Below are 17,305 nucleotides of genomic sequence, written 5' to 3'. Positions count from 1 at the left end.
AATTTAACTGTCTTCATTAAGAATTCTCAGAACATTAAAACAATGTAACGTTGAAGCTAAGGATTATTTACAAACATAATTCATATTTTGCCAGGAATGTCAAAACAATGGACATTGTTTTATGAATTAATTATTCCTACTGAAGGTATCAAGGTCCACCCATTTGTTACATCAGCCAATGTCTATTGAGCTGCCATGTACACAGAGCTCCAATAATCTGTCACCAGCACTTTCTGGCAACCAGTTTGCCAGCAGCCATTGCACAAAGCACTCCACATGCCTATCAAACTTTGCAATTCTGGGTGATTTGTCTATGCCAGTCTGATGTTATATGTCACATTATATTGTAGTTAATTGTTTACATATTTGCCCTTTTTGCCAGCTAGTAAATTTCTTGAAAACAGGGGCCAACACTAGACCTTATTCAGCTTTATTTCTCTAGAATAATGCCTGGCATAAATGTTTTTCAAGTGAATGAATGATAAATTTATTTGAGAACTATCATTATGCCTGGGATTTGTCTGAAGAGGTACTTCTTTATCCCTTTACCAGTCTCACTAAAGTACACATATTCATCATTTTACATTTCTGCCTATGGAGATGAAACCTATTGAACAGAAAACATTTTATTCTAATATTTAATATAATACACTATATTATTTTTTAATTTTTATTCTTGGGGTGCTGGGTGGCTCAGTTGGTTAAGCTCAGGTCGTGATTTCATGGTTGTGAGATCAAGCCCCATGTTAGGTCCTGTGCTGGATTTTCCACTGTATGGTCTTGATGCAGGTCAGCCATTCCCTTCCACAGCCCCCGTCTGAGAACCTTCATCATAATTACCACACACTGCCTGTCCTCCATCCATTACTTACAGTACAGCATTAGGAAATGGTGACTCTCTTTTTAGAGAAGAAATAGGAAGTTCTTTTTTCCTTCTGTTTCTCATACTTCGTGTTCCCGCAGGGCCAGTCTGCCACTGGTCATCCAGCCTACTAATGGGAAACCTCAGCAGTAGCTTTCAGTCATCTTCTTTCATCATCTGCCCAGTGGCCTAATGAATTTACTTGAATACGTACACCATTGCTCTCAAGAGGAATATAATGGGCCTGCTTAAAAATAACCACTCTTTTCCCATGCTGCGCCAGTTCATTCTCAGTAAACACTCTACATTAGAAGAGACTTTTTGCTTTTGTGATGATTGTTAGAGGAAAGGTCTGGCAAACACTGTATATTGATTATTGTCAAGAAAAAATATGTAAATTTTTTTTCTAGGTAATAGACATTAAATTGAATAAAAAAGTTAATAAAATTACTGGGCTGTTTGTTAAGAAATCAGACCTTTGTTAATGCTAATATTCTTAGTATTTTTTGCTTGTGGTAAATTTCTTGGTGGATTATGTCATGCAATCACAGAATTTTAGAAATAGAAGTAACCTTATGAACCCCATATCCAACACCATCAATTTTAGCTTGAAAAAAGCTAACAAAAGAGTAAGTGACTTTAATGCCATACTTTAACATTTTTTAATTAAAAATAAATTTGTAATTTTAGAATGTTCATTTACAGAAAGTTACAAAGATAGTACAGAAAATTCTCATATCCTCAAACAGTTTTCCCTATTATTATCATCTTAAATTGTTACGGTGCGTTTGGAACAACTAATGAACTAATAGTGCTATTATTTATTAAAGTTAATATTTTATTCTGATATCCTTAATTTTTATCTATTGAATGTCCTTTTTCCATTCCAGATTCCCTTCCTGGGTGCAACATTACTTTTAGTTTTCAGGTCTCTTTAGGGTCCTCCTGGCTGTGCCAGTTTCTCAGAGTTTCCTTGTTTTTGATGACCTTGACAGTTCTGAGGAAAACTGGTCAAGTATTCTTTAGAGCACCCCTCACTTAGGATTTGTCTGATGTTTTTTTTTATTAGGCTGTAGTTATGAGTTTTGGGGAAGACACAGAGGTAAATTGCCATTTTTATGACATCATATTAAGAATATATAATATCAGCATGACTGTTGATGTTGACCTTATGATAACCTGGCTCAGGTACTTTTTCAGGTTTCTCTATGGTACTTACTGGTTTCCCTTTTTCCATACTGTCCTCTTTGTAAGGAAATCACTATGTGCAGCCCCCACTTAAGGACCAGGGACACATGCCATCCTTCTTTGTGAGTGGAGTGCCTACCTAGATTTTTTGAAATTTTTCTACATGGAAGATTTGTCTCTTCTCTTACATTTGTTTATTAATTTAGTTACTTCTTCAACTCATTATGGGCTAATGGACATTTTTTTATACTTTGAGATATAATCCAATATTTGTTGGTTAAATTGTTCCAGCTTTGACCTTTGAGAGCTCTTTCAGTCGATTCCTAATTCTTTTGATGCAATTCTACCATTGTGGATTTTGTTTTGTTTTTAAGCATTTCTTAACCTTATGGCAGTTACTAGATGTTGCAGTATTTCATCATGCATGTTTGCTGCCCCAGTCCTAGAATCAGCCATTTCTTCGAGTAATCTTGGTTCTTTTTTTATTGTAGAGTGATGTTAGAAACCAGGATCTGGGTGTCAGGTCTGCTTGTTGCTACTGGAGTATTGTTGCTTCTAGGGACTATCAGCTGGCAGAGCAAGAAAATATAAGTGTGTGTACTAACCCATGTATACACATATATCTATAAATATTTCTATATATCACCAGTTATGTCTATGTAAGCTAAACATCAATTCATATTGATGCCTCCCATTCTACTCCATTGCTTTATGAGTCATTCTAGTCTTCTCTCCTTGCTAATTCTACAACCATAGTAAGATATCCTGCTTTTATCATCTGCTATCCTCTTACTTAATTATTCAGTTCCATATATGCTGATTTAAAATTTTTTAACCTATATCTCTGTGGGAAACAACTGTATCAACTGTACATTAGTTCTTCAGTGCAATTCTTTCTGCCTTTAGTCTTATAGACTGTAGTCTTATAGACTTCCCTTATTTCCAAAATTACATAAATAAGCACCTCTAATCCCTTCAGTGAATTTCATATATTTATAATATAGTTAGATTCTTTTGTCACAGTCTGCACTTCAACCTGTGATCCTCTAACCTCTTAAATGATTTCTTTTTATTTTATTTTTATTTTTTTATAGTTTATTGTCAAATTGGTTTCCATACAATACCCAGGGCTCTTTCCCACAAGTGCCCTCCTCTATCACCACCACCTCCTTTCCCCCCGCCCCCTTCCCCTTCAACCCTCAGTTCATTTGATAAGTAAAATTATTTCTTTTTAAATTGCATAAAATAATATTCACTCTTTGTACTATAAAATTCTATAGGTTTTCATAAATATATTATGTCATGGATCCACCATTATGTATCACACAGAATAGTTTCATGGCCATAAAAAAATCCCCTGTGCTTCATCTAGTCAACTCTTCCCCAACCTACTCCTTCCTGAACTCTGAAAACTAGTGATCTATTTATTATCTCTATAGTTTCACCTTTTCTGAATGTCATATAAATGAAACAATATAGATTGACCTTTGCAAATTGGCTTCTTTTACTTAACAATGTAGATTTAATATTCAAACATGTCTCTACATGGTTTGATAACTCTTTCCTTTTTACAGCTGACTGATATTCCATTGCATGGATGTACCAGTTTATTTATCTATTTACTAGTTGAGGACCATGTGGCTGCTTCCAGTTTTGAGGGATTATAATTATTTTTGTGCAGTCCAGTGTGCGTTGGAGGGAAGGAGTGGGAGCTCCTCTCTGTACAACCCTTTAACCCAGTTTGATAAATAATCTGCCACCTTCTGTGTGTAACTCTTTCTCTCTCTCAAGTTGTCCCTGATTGCCAGCATTGAAATGGCAGGTGTAGGGAAGGGAAGAGAAAGTAGAAGATTGCACCATAGATTTTATGAGTAAAGTCTGAATGTAGTGTATACATCAATTCTACCAATATTTCTTTGGTCCAGATTGTTGAATTTACTATTAACTGTGAAGGAGGCTGGACTGTGTGCCTAGGAAGAAAAGGAAATGTGTTTGGTGAGCACATAGCATTGTCTATGCCTTAGTACTGTCATTTGGTTAACAAATATTTATTTGGCATTTCCTCCTATACATAGAACACAGTCGAACAACCCGAAGCTACATAATCTGGAGTCCTATCCAGTCACTGCATCCACTCAAAGTCTAAGACCTCAGGCTCATGTGGGTGTATAGATGTGGCATTTCATGATGTAGTGACTTTTGAACTCTAATGACACCATGCAATGATGAAGTAGGGAGAAGATAACCACAATAAACCCTTCCATATTGAAAAGGGACTAATGAAAGCCACAGCAAAAACTGGTGCAGAGCACTGTGGTAAAATCCCTTGGGACTTGCAATGTGAAGTTTTTCAGGTCCTCATTAGCCCTTATTAAATTTGATTCTGCTTTCCAGTAGGTACTCCATGGCTCTTGGATCCATTCTCTAAGAGATTCTTTCTTTTTATTCCTCTTCTTGGTCACTTCTGAAAAGGGCATTTGGTATGCCTTTGTTGGAGACTGTAGAGCTACTTGAAAGCGCAAGATTGAAGATTTAATGATTATTTTAAGTCACAAAAAGTTAAAGACTTTCTAAGTTCATGATTATAGTTCCCTTGGTAATGAAATTCCCTTAAAAACTTAGTAGGCTTTTGGCCTATTTTCTTCTAATGATTGCACATGCCAGTAACTTCACAACAAGTTCTTTACTAGATATAATTCTCTATTTATTTCTTGGATTTCCCTCTATCCTTCCCCAATCCTTTCTCTTTCAATTAAATGATAAGTATTTTGAGGCTACTGATCTTGAGAGGGAAGGCCATATTCTTAATGTGATTTTGCTGTGGGACTGGGTTTTACCAATTTATTTGATTCAAATACTATTTTGATATGAAATCCTCAAGTCTTAAACTGGGATGGAAAAGCAGTTGGCTTTTCCAATCCTGGCCAAATTTCTAGAAACTGACCACTTCTGTCCTATGTACATCTTTTTTTTTTTTTACTTTCATACCAAACCCAGCCAAACCCAAGCCAACACACACTAATCCATTCATTTTTTCTAAATGTTTCCTCTAGAATAGTTACTTCAGTAGGGACATGGTCTGTTTTCCATGTTATTGCACTTTCCCAAAATGTCTTGCCACAATATAACATTGATTGCCATCCTCTGGCATGTTTAGTTTCCTTACTAATGCCTAATATTTTGTGTCACAGCAGCATCCTACAACAAAAGTATTAATTTCTGTATTTGCCAGGATAATTAACACTGCCATTGGTTTTTAATAAGAATACCAAAAATATCAGTGAAAACCCATTAAAAGTATATTAACTGCTCTCATCACATTCCAATATGGGTCTTCAGGGGCATCTTTTCTACATGGTCATTTAAAGAACCAGATTGGCAGATATATCTCCATTTTCAAAACATGGCTCCCAAGGACCTCTGGGGCATCAACATCCAGCAAACAGAGACCCCACTGTTTCCTATATTTCACTGACTAGAACTCAATTATGAGATCTTAACTAGTTGCAAAGCAGGGTGGGAAATGTGGTTTAGCTATGCATATGTATGCCCAAGAGGATATTTCTGTTTCTGGGTTTGATTAACATAGAGCATTGATCACTAATAATCTACTTCATAGGGTGTTGTGTGTAAATGCTATAGTTTACATAAGCACCATTTGAGTTCTGGTATATTTTCTCATATTTGAAAAATAGGGAAAGTCCTATTTGTACTCCCTTCCTCCTTTCTTTCCCATCCCCGCCTTTCTTTAGAAAAAGTAACTTCAGCTGTGGCCTTCAAGTTAGTAAAGTTAGAACTTTGTGATCTTATACTGTGCATCCTATGATCAATGGCGCTAGATCATAACTGGTTATAAGTCAATGTTCAAATTTGTTTTTGCCACTCGATGTCTCACTTCCTTTAGCTATACTCAATCCAAAAACTTGTTAATTTTTATCAAATCAACTAGGCTTCACATATTGCAGCTTTTTGATATATGGACAATAGAGATGAAGAATGCCTTCCTGGTCTTGTCTTAGATCATTGGATTTTTTGTCCTCATCAAAAATCATTAGAGTCCTGGAACACAAACTGTCTATAATTGAATTCACCAAGACTTTTATTAATTTATAAGGCAAACACTAAAGATAATGATCATCCCCGGATCATCACTCCAGATATGTCAGACAGCTCCTGGTGATAGGCTGCAAGAAATTACTATCTTCTCCCAGGGTAGGTACCAACATGTCAAGCTCCTTAAACTAATACATCATGATAATCAGTTTAAAAAAACCCTGAGTGCTGCATAATGAAGACACAGAAACACTGGAAAAAATCTCAGCAATGCTTCACCCTAATTGTCACACAACTGAAAGCCTGGAATCCCCCAACAGCTAGAATCTGCTGCTATGGAAACCTTAATGTTCCATCATCTGAGAGATTAAAAATTGAGGCTATTAATGGACTCGACAGTAGTTTGCATGTTTCATTAGTAAAAAATGCCATTATTCTAGGGCTTAGGGGAATTGGATTTTTGGGTGATGTTTTTTATTCTCTATTAAAATGGTCCAGGCATAATTTGAATGGTCTGACAAAGAAAGGAAACAATTGAGGAGGAATTAGGACATTTCAGCAAATCAATCCTTCCTCTTCTGCCTGATTTTCCTCTGCTGGCTGGTTGGTTAACTGGGCACAGGTGAGAGGCGGAAGATGAGCAAGAAATGAGAAAGAAGCCAATTTCATCCTCCATTCAATTCCACAGCAGATTCTTTATGAATCTCAGTCTCCTTTATTTAGGAGGCAGCATAATTAGTGCAGTGTTTGGAAAATCAAGGACCACCACCCAATACTGGGCTAGAGAGTCTCAATCAGCTTTTATTAAAAACAGAATGGAAAAGGATAAAAAGAAAAATACTGAAAGGTGTTCCCCATTGTTAGTATAAGTATTATCTTTCTGCTGGTTTACGGTATAGTAATACTTTCTATCATGAGTCATGATGACAAAAGTTAGAAAAACATGGTTAGAGTGTGTGATTAAGAGGCCAGGCTAGGAAGCTAGGCTGTCTGAATTTAAATCCTGATTTTACCACCTGCTAGCTGTATAAGCAAGTCACTGAATGTCTCTGTGCACCTGTTTGCTTATCCATAATGCAGGAATGATAGTAGAATCATAAGGCTGCTGTAAGGAGGAAATAATTAAAACAATATGAAGTACTTGGAATATGTCTAACACATAGAAAGTGCTCAAGGGAGAGTTAGCTATTGAAAAATGTCATCGATTACTTGGAGGAATTGCATGTTTAAATCACTGAACATGTCTATCTTTTCACATTTATATTTTTAAAATAAGGCCAATTCTTGCCAGTTCAGAAAAGCATCATTATTGTCTTGTTAAACCACATGGTACATCATATCACTTGTATTGCTCTTAATACCATTATGCAGGTTTTATTCCTATCCCTTGATACCAGAATCATAATGGGTTCTACTGAATCACGAGGTCCTTAGAGAACTGTTGTAAAGACAGATGCAAATATTAAAGCTCTTCTTTTTCCTAGGAAACAAAAAAGTTTTTAGCCCAATTTCTCCTTAAAGGCTGCATCATATCTAAATGGCCCACTAGGGTACTATTTAGTGCATCAAAACATTAATCCACTAAATGGTGCCTGAAAGGTTAATGCAACTTCTGAAAATGACTGACCTGCTCCCAGAAGCCTGTACTGGGAGAACAAGGTTCTCCAAGTCAGACACAGGGCCTTGCTCTGGGGAGCCAGTCAGAGGAGAACAACATAAAGTCCAGGACACAGACCCATGGACTCTGCTGGTAATGGCACCTTTGGGATGGGAGTATAGGGAGGGCCTTATTAAAAGTAAAAGATGTCTAAATGGTTCCTAATGTTCTCTTTTAACCTACTGAAATTTTGCTAAATGGAACTTATTGAGGGTCAAGATATTATGAATGCTAACATGTGATGATGCTTTTGTTTGTTTGAAATTCTTTACCTTCACTCAATCCCTGGGGGAGGGGAAGAATTAACTCAAAAGAACAACCACATTCTGTTTTCCATGGGTGTTCCATTAGTGCAAATCAAGGCAACAGGAGCCTAGAGAAACTGAAAGGAGTAGAAGGGGTTTTACTATATAAATTATTTCATTCCTGAGCACTTACTAAACATCAGGACCTACAGGGATGCTTTATAGACATGCATTAATTGAATACTGACCATGGCTCTGTAATATAGGAATTATTACTCCTGTTTTCCAGATGAGGAAATTGAGTCTTTGAAAAATTATTGAAAAATTTACCAAAAGTTAGAATGCTGGTAATTACTCTAAAAACTTCATGTCAATGACTGATAATAGAGACCTTCAATCCATTGATCTCATTGCATTTTTACTCTCCATTACCTACCTGCTTGTATCCTCACTTCTCTCCTAAGATTCTGGTTCACTTTTTAAAATTCACTGTCTTACACAAGTCTTACCCTTGTCCAGCTCACCTCTAATGTCTTCACCTGGGGAAGTACAACCTGCTGCCTACACCAAGGCTATCTTTGGGCAGATCTCCACCATCCCATACATGCGCTTCTTTTATGTGATATATATTGATGTTATTCCAATATGTAACCAGAATCTATGCCATTCTCTGGTCTCCACTGCGGCCACCCAAGCCACCATCATCCTTAGGCTTTAAATAACCTCCTTACTTCAGACCTAGCGTCAGGAAACACTTGGGTGTGTCTCATAGCTTTAAAGTTCTGAATCACCATTCTCTGCACATTAGTCCTCAGTGCCTTTTGAGCATGAAAAATTATTTAAGAACTAGGTAGAAAAACTTTGTGGCTTTACTTTTTTTTCTCCTGACTACATCATGAGGCTATGCTGCCTTGCCCCCTGGCCATGCTTTCCAAAGGCTGCTCTGTATCTTTGGGGCAATAATCATTATCCATTATCATTTTCTTGGCATGCTTTTATTTGCCAGGGAAGCTCTTCAGAAGCTTCCATACCTTACTCAGTGACCCAGATAGGTAGGAGAACATCGACACCTCTGCAGTGCTCATTACCAAGATAGCAAACTAGTGGCATTGATTAGCAGAATGGACAGAGTGGCATTTTGAAATTCTATTCTAAACATTAGAATACTCTCAATTTTAAAACCCCTTTTAAAAATCCTCTTTAGAAACCTCTAATAGACTTTATGGTAGAGTTTGTGCCAGGATAAACATGAAACTTAGCTGGAACAAAATCAGCTATCAAAAAACAAACAAACAAACAAACAAACAAACAAAAAGTGGGCAGGAAAGAGAACAGCTACAGTTTTATCTTCCAACTAGAAGGTAAACTATAGGGGTGCCTGGGTGGCTCAGTTGGTTAAGTGTCTGGCTCTTGATTTCAGCTCAGGTCATGGTCTCGTGAGTTCATGAGTTCGAGCCCTGTGTCAGACTCTACACTGAAAGAGTGGAGCCTGCTTGGAATTCTCCTCCTCCCCCTTTCTCTGCCCCTCCCCAGCTTGTGCATACTCTCTCTCTCTCTCTCTAAAAATTAAAAACAAATTTTAAACTGAATTAAATTATGTTGATGAGCCTTCAATCCTGATTTGATAATAGGTCTGAGCATGTGTTATTTTCTGTGCTATTTACTTGTTGTCTCTGAGCGCCATTCCTGCACTTCTCTGTTCTGCTCTGTCCTGCTGGGGATGGTAGCCTGCTAACGACCTTTCCTAGGCTCCCTTTCTGTCAGGTGCTGCCAGTAGGAGGCTCTGGTGGGAAAACAGAAGGCTGAAGGAAGAGAAGTCTCTTTCTCTGGCACCAACTCAATGGCAGAGACTGGCAGTTGCTGGTAGTTCCTGGGGATGAGAGAAAGACAGTTGTGGGCTCCCCAGCAGCACATCTCTGCAGGTATCTGGTCCTGGCAGCAACAGTGCCTCATCGGCAGTTCCAGCCCCAGTACTGGCACTGGTGGCAACATCTCTAGCAGCAAGGCAGCAAGTGTGAGCTGGTGGGTGTCAGCCCAGGGCACAGTAGTGGCTTTCTGGTCCCCGGGTAGCCCGACTTCTTCCTTTTTCCCTCTTCCAACCCTGCCAACTCTTTTGTGGTCAGTTCCCTTTGTTTGAAATACTTTGTATGGTTTCTGTTTTCCTGATTAGATTCTGACTGATACATTTATGAACAAATTACTTAAATACTTACATTTTGTTTATAATGGTCATCTAATGGGGCTTTTATTTAAACATTGGTAGCAGAAAGTAAAAATAAAAGTAGTAGATGATAATAAAAATGTCCAGCTTTTATTTATCATTTACTATGTGCTAGATGCTATTCTCAGCTTTTCACATCATTTTTTATAATTTTTTAATGTTTATTTTGAGAGAGACAGAGAGAGAATACGAGTAGGGAAGGGGCAGAGAGAGAGAGGGAGACAGAGGATCTGAAGCAGGCTCTGTGCTATCAGCACAGTGACCCAATGAGGGGCTCAAACCCACAAACTATGAGATTGTGACCTGAGCCAAAGTCAGATGCTTAACTAACTGGGTTGCTCAGGGCCCCTCAGCCCTTCACATCTTGCTTAATCCTCGCAGTGATTCTCTGAGATACATACTATTTTTTATCCTCCTTGATCCTGAGAAACATATCACTAAGAAAGGTCAAGTAGAATGTCAGTGTCCACTACCACACAGTGGGGAGAGCCAGGGTTTGACCTTCAACCACCTGACTCTGCAGCCTGAATTCTTAATTTTTATGGTATATTGCCTCTGGCTGCTCTGTGTTCTAACTGAATGTATCTATATATTGTAGGTAATGGTGCTCTCTTCAGCAGCACATATACAAAAATTATATATTGTAGACCATAAGGTCTTTTATGAAGGTTTTGCAAATGTGCTATTTGAAGTTATTTCAGGAGTTGGTTAATTCTACAAGCAGTGTAAAAGATGCAAATTCTAGTCACTCATAGACTATAAGCTCCATGAGGCCAGAATTGATTTCCTGCTGGTTTATCCACTGTATCCCCAGCACCTAGCATAGTTTCTGTCACATTTGAAACTCTAATAATATATTTATACAATAAATATAATAAGCTTATACAATAAATGTTTATTTAGTAAATAATAAATTACATATAAAATATATTACATATACCATATACAATAAATCAATGAACTGAAGCTTGCATGGCCTTGGATGTGGTTAACTTTTCCACAGCCAGACAACTTTTTAAAAACAATGTTTTTAACGTTTATTTTTGAGAGAGAGAGAGAGAGAGAGGATGGGAGAGAGAGAGAGAGAGAAAGCAGGGGAGAGGTATAGAAAGAGGGAGACACAGAATCCGAAGCAGCCCCAGACTGAGCTGTCAGCACAGAGCCTGACACAGGGCTTGAACCTATGAACCATGACATCATGACCTGAGCCAAAGTTGGATGCTTAACTGACTGAGCCACCCAGGTATCCCCAGACAACATTTTTTAAATTGCTAAGTAATACTTCTTTTGGAAAGAAATCTAGGTAACAGACAAAAAAGGTTTTGAGTTCATTTTCTCAGCCATAATATAATACAATCTAAACTCAGGAGAATACATTTTCATAAAAGCAAAAATATGTTCCAAGAACATCGGAGATGAAATGTAGGAAATTATTTTATGACTAAATACTATACTGAACAAGTTCTCATAAATCCATAAGAGGTGTATAAACAAATTAAGAGATGAAGTAACACTAAGACATAAAGAAATCTGGCAGGTCTTTACACTAAAAGAGAAAATAAAGAACAAACTTGACCCCCACTTATTTCCTTAGGAAGGAAAGTGTACAATGTTGAGACTGAACAGGTACAGCAAAGCCTTGAGCTTTTGCACATTAGGTTCATCAACATCATGAAAGAAGAAAGAAGGTGCCCTTGGGGAGTCACACACTGACACTACCTTGAGAGGGAAATGAATGGGATACAGGTGTGACTCTAAACATGATGTCCTATTTAGCTGGCCATCCAGTTTGAGCCGAATTGAATATAGGCTCATTTTGAGGAGTTTGCCAACAAAAGGGCATGTGTAGGTCCTGAGTAAGGAAGTTCGTACAGTCAGCTTCTGTGAAAAAAAGTGGATAATATTATTTGATCTATGGCTGAACATGGAGGGAATGTTTCAGATTATTTTTGAGCAAAGGTCAATAAAGATTGCAGTACAGGGGTGCCTGGCTGACTCGGTTAAGTGTCTGACTTTTGATTTTGGCTCAGGTCATGATATCACAACTGTGAGATTGAGCCTGGAGACTGGGCATGGAGTCTGCTTAATATTCTCTCTTTCTCACTCTCTTTGTACCCCCCACCCTTGCTCACATACTCTCTCTTTCTCAGAGAGAGAGAGAGAGAGAGAGAGGGAGAGAGGGAGAGAGAGAGAGAGAGAGAGAGAGAGAGAGATTAGAATCCAACATCATTAAACTGGAAGAAGTACCATATCAGACTTGGGTCAGTGAGATCAATCTACCCCAGATACAAGCAAAAAGTGGTACACGGTGTGTAGGGAAGGTACCAAAAAAAAAAAAATCAATAAATAAAACCAAAAACATTGTTCTGCTATTTATTATCACTATGGGCCTGCAAGTTTAAGTATTCAGTGGAAAACTATTCCTCCCTGAAAAAATTTTTGTTGGCTTAAGATCTAAACAAGTATAACAGTTACTGCTATGTTTTCCAATACAATACATATTGTACATTGCTTACATATATAAGCATATAATATACTTTAAATCATCTTCTTTTAAAAGACTTATTTCTCACTGAACAATGTATTCTACTTGTAAATTAGTTTAGAGAACCACCAGATGTGAGGTTATGCCCTGACACATGAGATTCAAGAATAAGCTTGTAATGATTCAGAATCAATGGGATTCCCATTTGCCATAGTTTTATCTTCACATATTCCTGTGTTTAATCTGTGGGTTTTAAATACTTGGGTGGCTCAGTTGGTTAAGCATCTGACTCTTAATTACAGCTCAGGTCATGATCTCACAGTGAGTTCAAGCCCCATGTTGGGCTCTACATTGTGTGAGAACCTGCTTGGGATTCTCTCTCTCCTTCTCTCTCTCTGCTCCTCCCAAACTCATGTATGCATACTCGCATACACTCTCTTTCAAAATAAATAAATAAACTTAAAAAAACCAACAAATAATAGTTATAAGTACAATGAAACAGAACTTGAATTATTTTAATTCTGTCATTTCATGTGACCACTAAGAGTTTTTATTTGTGTTTAAGACTTCTAAGTTTGCAGAAGCTAAAGCTTAAAAATAGAAACTTTAATGTTAATCATTTATGACAAACCAAAATAAGTATGTTTTTCTTTTTTTCTTTTCCAAAAAGTATCTTGAGTAAATTGAGAACCCAAGAATGTAATTAATTAGTTTCTTCGTTTTTTGAACTGAATGTTCATTGATTTATTCATTCATTGATTTCCAGTATGATTGTGTTTATTAAGGTCAATAAAGAAAAAAGTTCAGTCTACATTTCTTTTGTTGACATTATTTTTGTTTCATGTCATAATTATTACAAAAATGATTTTGTTGTATAGAGGAAAAATATTCTCTGTATACCTAATTATGCCAGGGATGTCACTGGTTGGAAGTGTATGAACTACTGTGAATGCATGGCAAACCTCTCCAAATTGTTTTTGCAAATGAAGGCCATGAGACCCTGGGAGGAGAAATGCTATCAATATGTCCATCCTGTGCTTGTTAACTGACTCCCATGATAGAAAAGAAGAGTACTGCTGGCCTGTGTTTTGGACCTTCTTTCATGTCTCATGAACTTCTTAATGATTCATCCAATTAAGAAAGACACTTTGGTGAATCCTTTTGAGTTTCCTATATGATTTATAGCATTTTATTCAGAGTGACTTTTTTTCATTTTTTTTAAATCAAGAGAAACCAAAGTTTGTTTGTTTGTTTGTTTGTTTGTTTTTACCTATTTGGCTTTTTAGAAAAAATAGTTTATTGTCAAATTGATTTCCATATAACACCCAGGGCTCTTCCCCACAGTGCCCTCCTCCATCACCACCACCTCTTTCCCCTCCCCCTCCCCCTTCAACCCTCAGTTCGTTTTCAGTATTCAATAGTCTCTCAGGTTTTGCATCCCTCTCTTCCCAACTCTCTTTCCCCCTTCCCCTCCCCGTGGTCCACCATTAGGTTTCTCCTGTTCTCCTATTAAACCTGTGAGTGCAAACATATGGTATCTGTCCTTCTCTGCCTGACTTATTTCACTTAGCATGACACCTTCGAGGTCCATCCACTTTCCTACAAATGGCCAGATTTCATTCTTTCTCATTGCCATGTAATACTCCATTGTATATATATATATATATCACTTCTTCTTGATCCATTCATCAGGTGATGGACATTTAGGCTCTTTCCGTGTTTTGGCTATTGTTGACAGTGCTGCTATGAACATTGGGGTGCGTGTGCCCCTATGCATCAGTACTTCTGTATCCCTTGGGTAAATCCCTAGCAGTGCTATTGCTGGGTCATAGGGGAGTTCTATGGATAGTTTTTTGAGGAACCTCCATACTGTTTTCCAGAGTGGCTGCACCAGTTTACATTCCCACCAACAGTGCAGAGTGACTTTTTTTTCAAATGGATATGTATGATATTTGATAGTAGTATATTCCTTTTCATTCGCAAAGCTACTGAGTTAAGAACAATTTGCCAAGGGTGTGCCATCAGTGAAGATCTTTGAGTTGGATACCAGTTAGACACTAATAAAATACACTTTCCATTGCTAGGAAGAAAATGTTGAAGTGCAATAAAGAAAATAAACTCCTTTATTCAAGTAAACATTGGCATAGCAACCAATAGACTTCATATTTATCTTTCCTTCAGGATTTAAACATCCAAGTAAAAATTTTTATATTTTATTGTGGAATAAAGTAAGGTTAATAAAAATAAATTTGTTGCATACAATTTTTCAAGAAACTGGAAAAATGTAGACACATCATTATCCAGTATCTTAATTAGAATTTGGCAAGTATGATGGGTATAAAGAGATTTAATATAGAAATCAAGCCTTCCAGGAATGTAAGGAGAGCTGAATGAGTTCTGGTCAACTGGTCATGCTGGTTTCCTTCTTCTGAGTGACATGGTCACATCAGTGGGTTGGAATAAAATCTATAATGACAGCAGGACTCAGACATACTACAGCTATCTGATCAACAGGAAGAGACAAGCATGACCAGGTTATCAGAATAACCTGTCCAACACACTCCTCCCTAGATACTCTTTGGGTGGTCCCTTCGAGGACCTGAGTCTATGATTCTTCTTTATCAAGCTTTCATAGCTGCAACATCTTTCTTAAGAGACACGATCTTTCCTTTGATGTGCAATCTTTAGTCAGATGTCCACCTTGTTGATTCCAGATTTTCACTCCCAATAAGATTATCTGGTCCATTTTGCATTGATTTTATAATTTCACCCCCACAGGACAAGCTTATACTTAATATTTTCTCAAAATTTATTATTACATACCAATTCCAGTGGCCATAGTGAAGTTCACAGATCAATGGAAGGTTTTATAAATCTCTCTTCAGTGAACTCATTTCTGAATTTATAGACAAGTATTGAAAACTGGAAAGGGTTTGGAGGAAAGCCATGAAGATGATTAATGAGTATGAAAATGAAAATTTGCAAAAATCAAAAGTATGGAAGGAGAGAAAGCTGAAGGTGAATTTAATAATAGTATCCTAAAATACTGGTTCCTTAAACATAAGAGATCACATTATTTGCAACATAAGGGAATCAGGCTTGACAGAAAGAACTTCATGATAGGAAATGTGAACAATGAATGGCTACCAAAAAAAAGAAAAAAACAACACTGGAATCTGCTCTGCAGATTTTGAAAAAAGATGTTTTTTCACTTACCATCGACTGTGGTCCTTTCTTAAAGCAGAGAAATAGGCCACATAACATTTCCATTTTTTTCCAGATCTGCAATTCATGGATTAACTTTCTCAGGAACAGGGTAATGAATCCTTTCATAGTTAAGTGAACCAAGAACTAAGAACTTCAGGTAGTGATTCACGCTAAATTACAAAGAAATTCCTTTTTATGTGCCCTGGTTTTAACTTCTTTTTAGCAAAAGAACTCTTTGAGATACTGATAGGCCACCACATACTTAAGTATACATGTGCTAAATTTGCATGCAACATCCAAGTATTCATGGACTCTCCACAACCTATACAAGGAGCCATTTAAGGGTCAAGGGACTAAAGTTAATAAGTCTCTTTTCATAGGAAATATATTCTTTTTTTTTTTTTTCTAACTTGGGGTTTATTTTCCACTTGATGCAAGGCTCATGGTTACAAGGTGTCAGGAAGGCCTGCATGTGGCTTGGATAATAAAGACTGGGAATCTCTCAACTTCCTTTTTGGTATTTTGCTCTTTTGAACCCAACTGTTTCTGCTTGCTTCAGCCTGCCTAGTCTACCAGACAGGGAGGGGAGAAGAGGTGCTCTGATGAGCCTAGTGCCTCCTGAAGCCTGGTGGTGGCCACTCAGGACTGGGGCCTGGTGTTGGCTTTGCTAAGGTGGCCACCAGGATGCTTCCTCATGGCTTCCAGAGCCAAGTCACAGGTGATCATGCTGCTAGAGGCCTGAGAGAATTCTAGGCATTCTGGAGACTCCAACCCTGTAACCAGGAGCCAGAGCATGGACTTCCCCAAAAAGAAGCTTGCCCACCAGTGACCCGGGTTGGTCTTGGGGAAGCAGGGGTGATGACGGATGGCTTCCACAGGGCACTCTGAACTTCTGCAGGAGATGTTACTGGAACGGAACCTAAGTGGCATTGATAATACTCGTGGGTGGCCACAAGCAAGCCACTGGAGGAGAAGGCTAACATGCTGTCCCTTGTGTGCCAGTGGAAACCTCAGCAGAGAGACCTCGTGGGCATTGGTACACAATTACAGGTGACAGGGATGAAACACTAGGCCACAGAGCCCATTTGCATGGGAGGCCGTGGAAGGCCACTTCACGACCAGCACGTGGGCACTGAAATATAACACCCGGTGCTCATCCCAAAAAGTGTCCTCTTTAATGCCCTTCACTCCTTTAGCCCTTCTTCCCACCTAACACCACTCCAGCAATCCTCAGTTTGCTCTCTCTAGTTAAGAGTTTCTTAGGGTTTGTCTCCTTCCTTGTTTGTATATTAATTTTGCTTCCCTTCCCTTATGTTCATCTTAAATTCTACATGAGTGAAGTCGTATGACATTTGTCTTTCTCTGACTGACTTCTTTCACTTAGCAT

General features: G+C 37.9%; 1 pseudogene; it reads right to left on the bottom strand.

Annotated features, from left to right (window-relative positions):
• Window positions 1–16,557: 16,557 nt before the first annotated feature.
• LOC115296833 lies at window positions 16,558–16,901 on the bottom strand (annotated as a pseudogene).
• Window positions 16,902–17,305: the final 404 nt, after the last annotated feature.

The sequence above is a fragment of the Suricata suricatta genome, chromosome 7, assembly GCF_006229205.1.
Source record: "Suricata suricatta isolate VVHF042 chromosome 7, meerkat_22Aug2017_6uvM2_HiC, whole genome shotgun sequence".
Lineage (NCBI taxonomy): Eukaryota > Metazoa > Chordata > Mammalia > Carnivora > Herpestidae > Suricata > Suricata suricatta.
The sequence above is the reverse complement of the archived record's forward strand: the minus strand, read 5'-3'. Positions and strand labels throughout refer to the sequence as shown.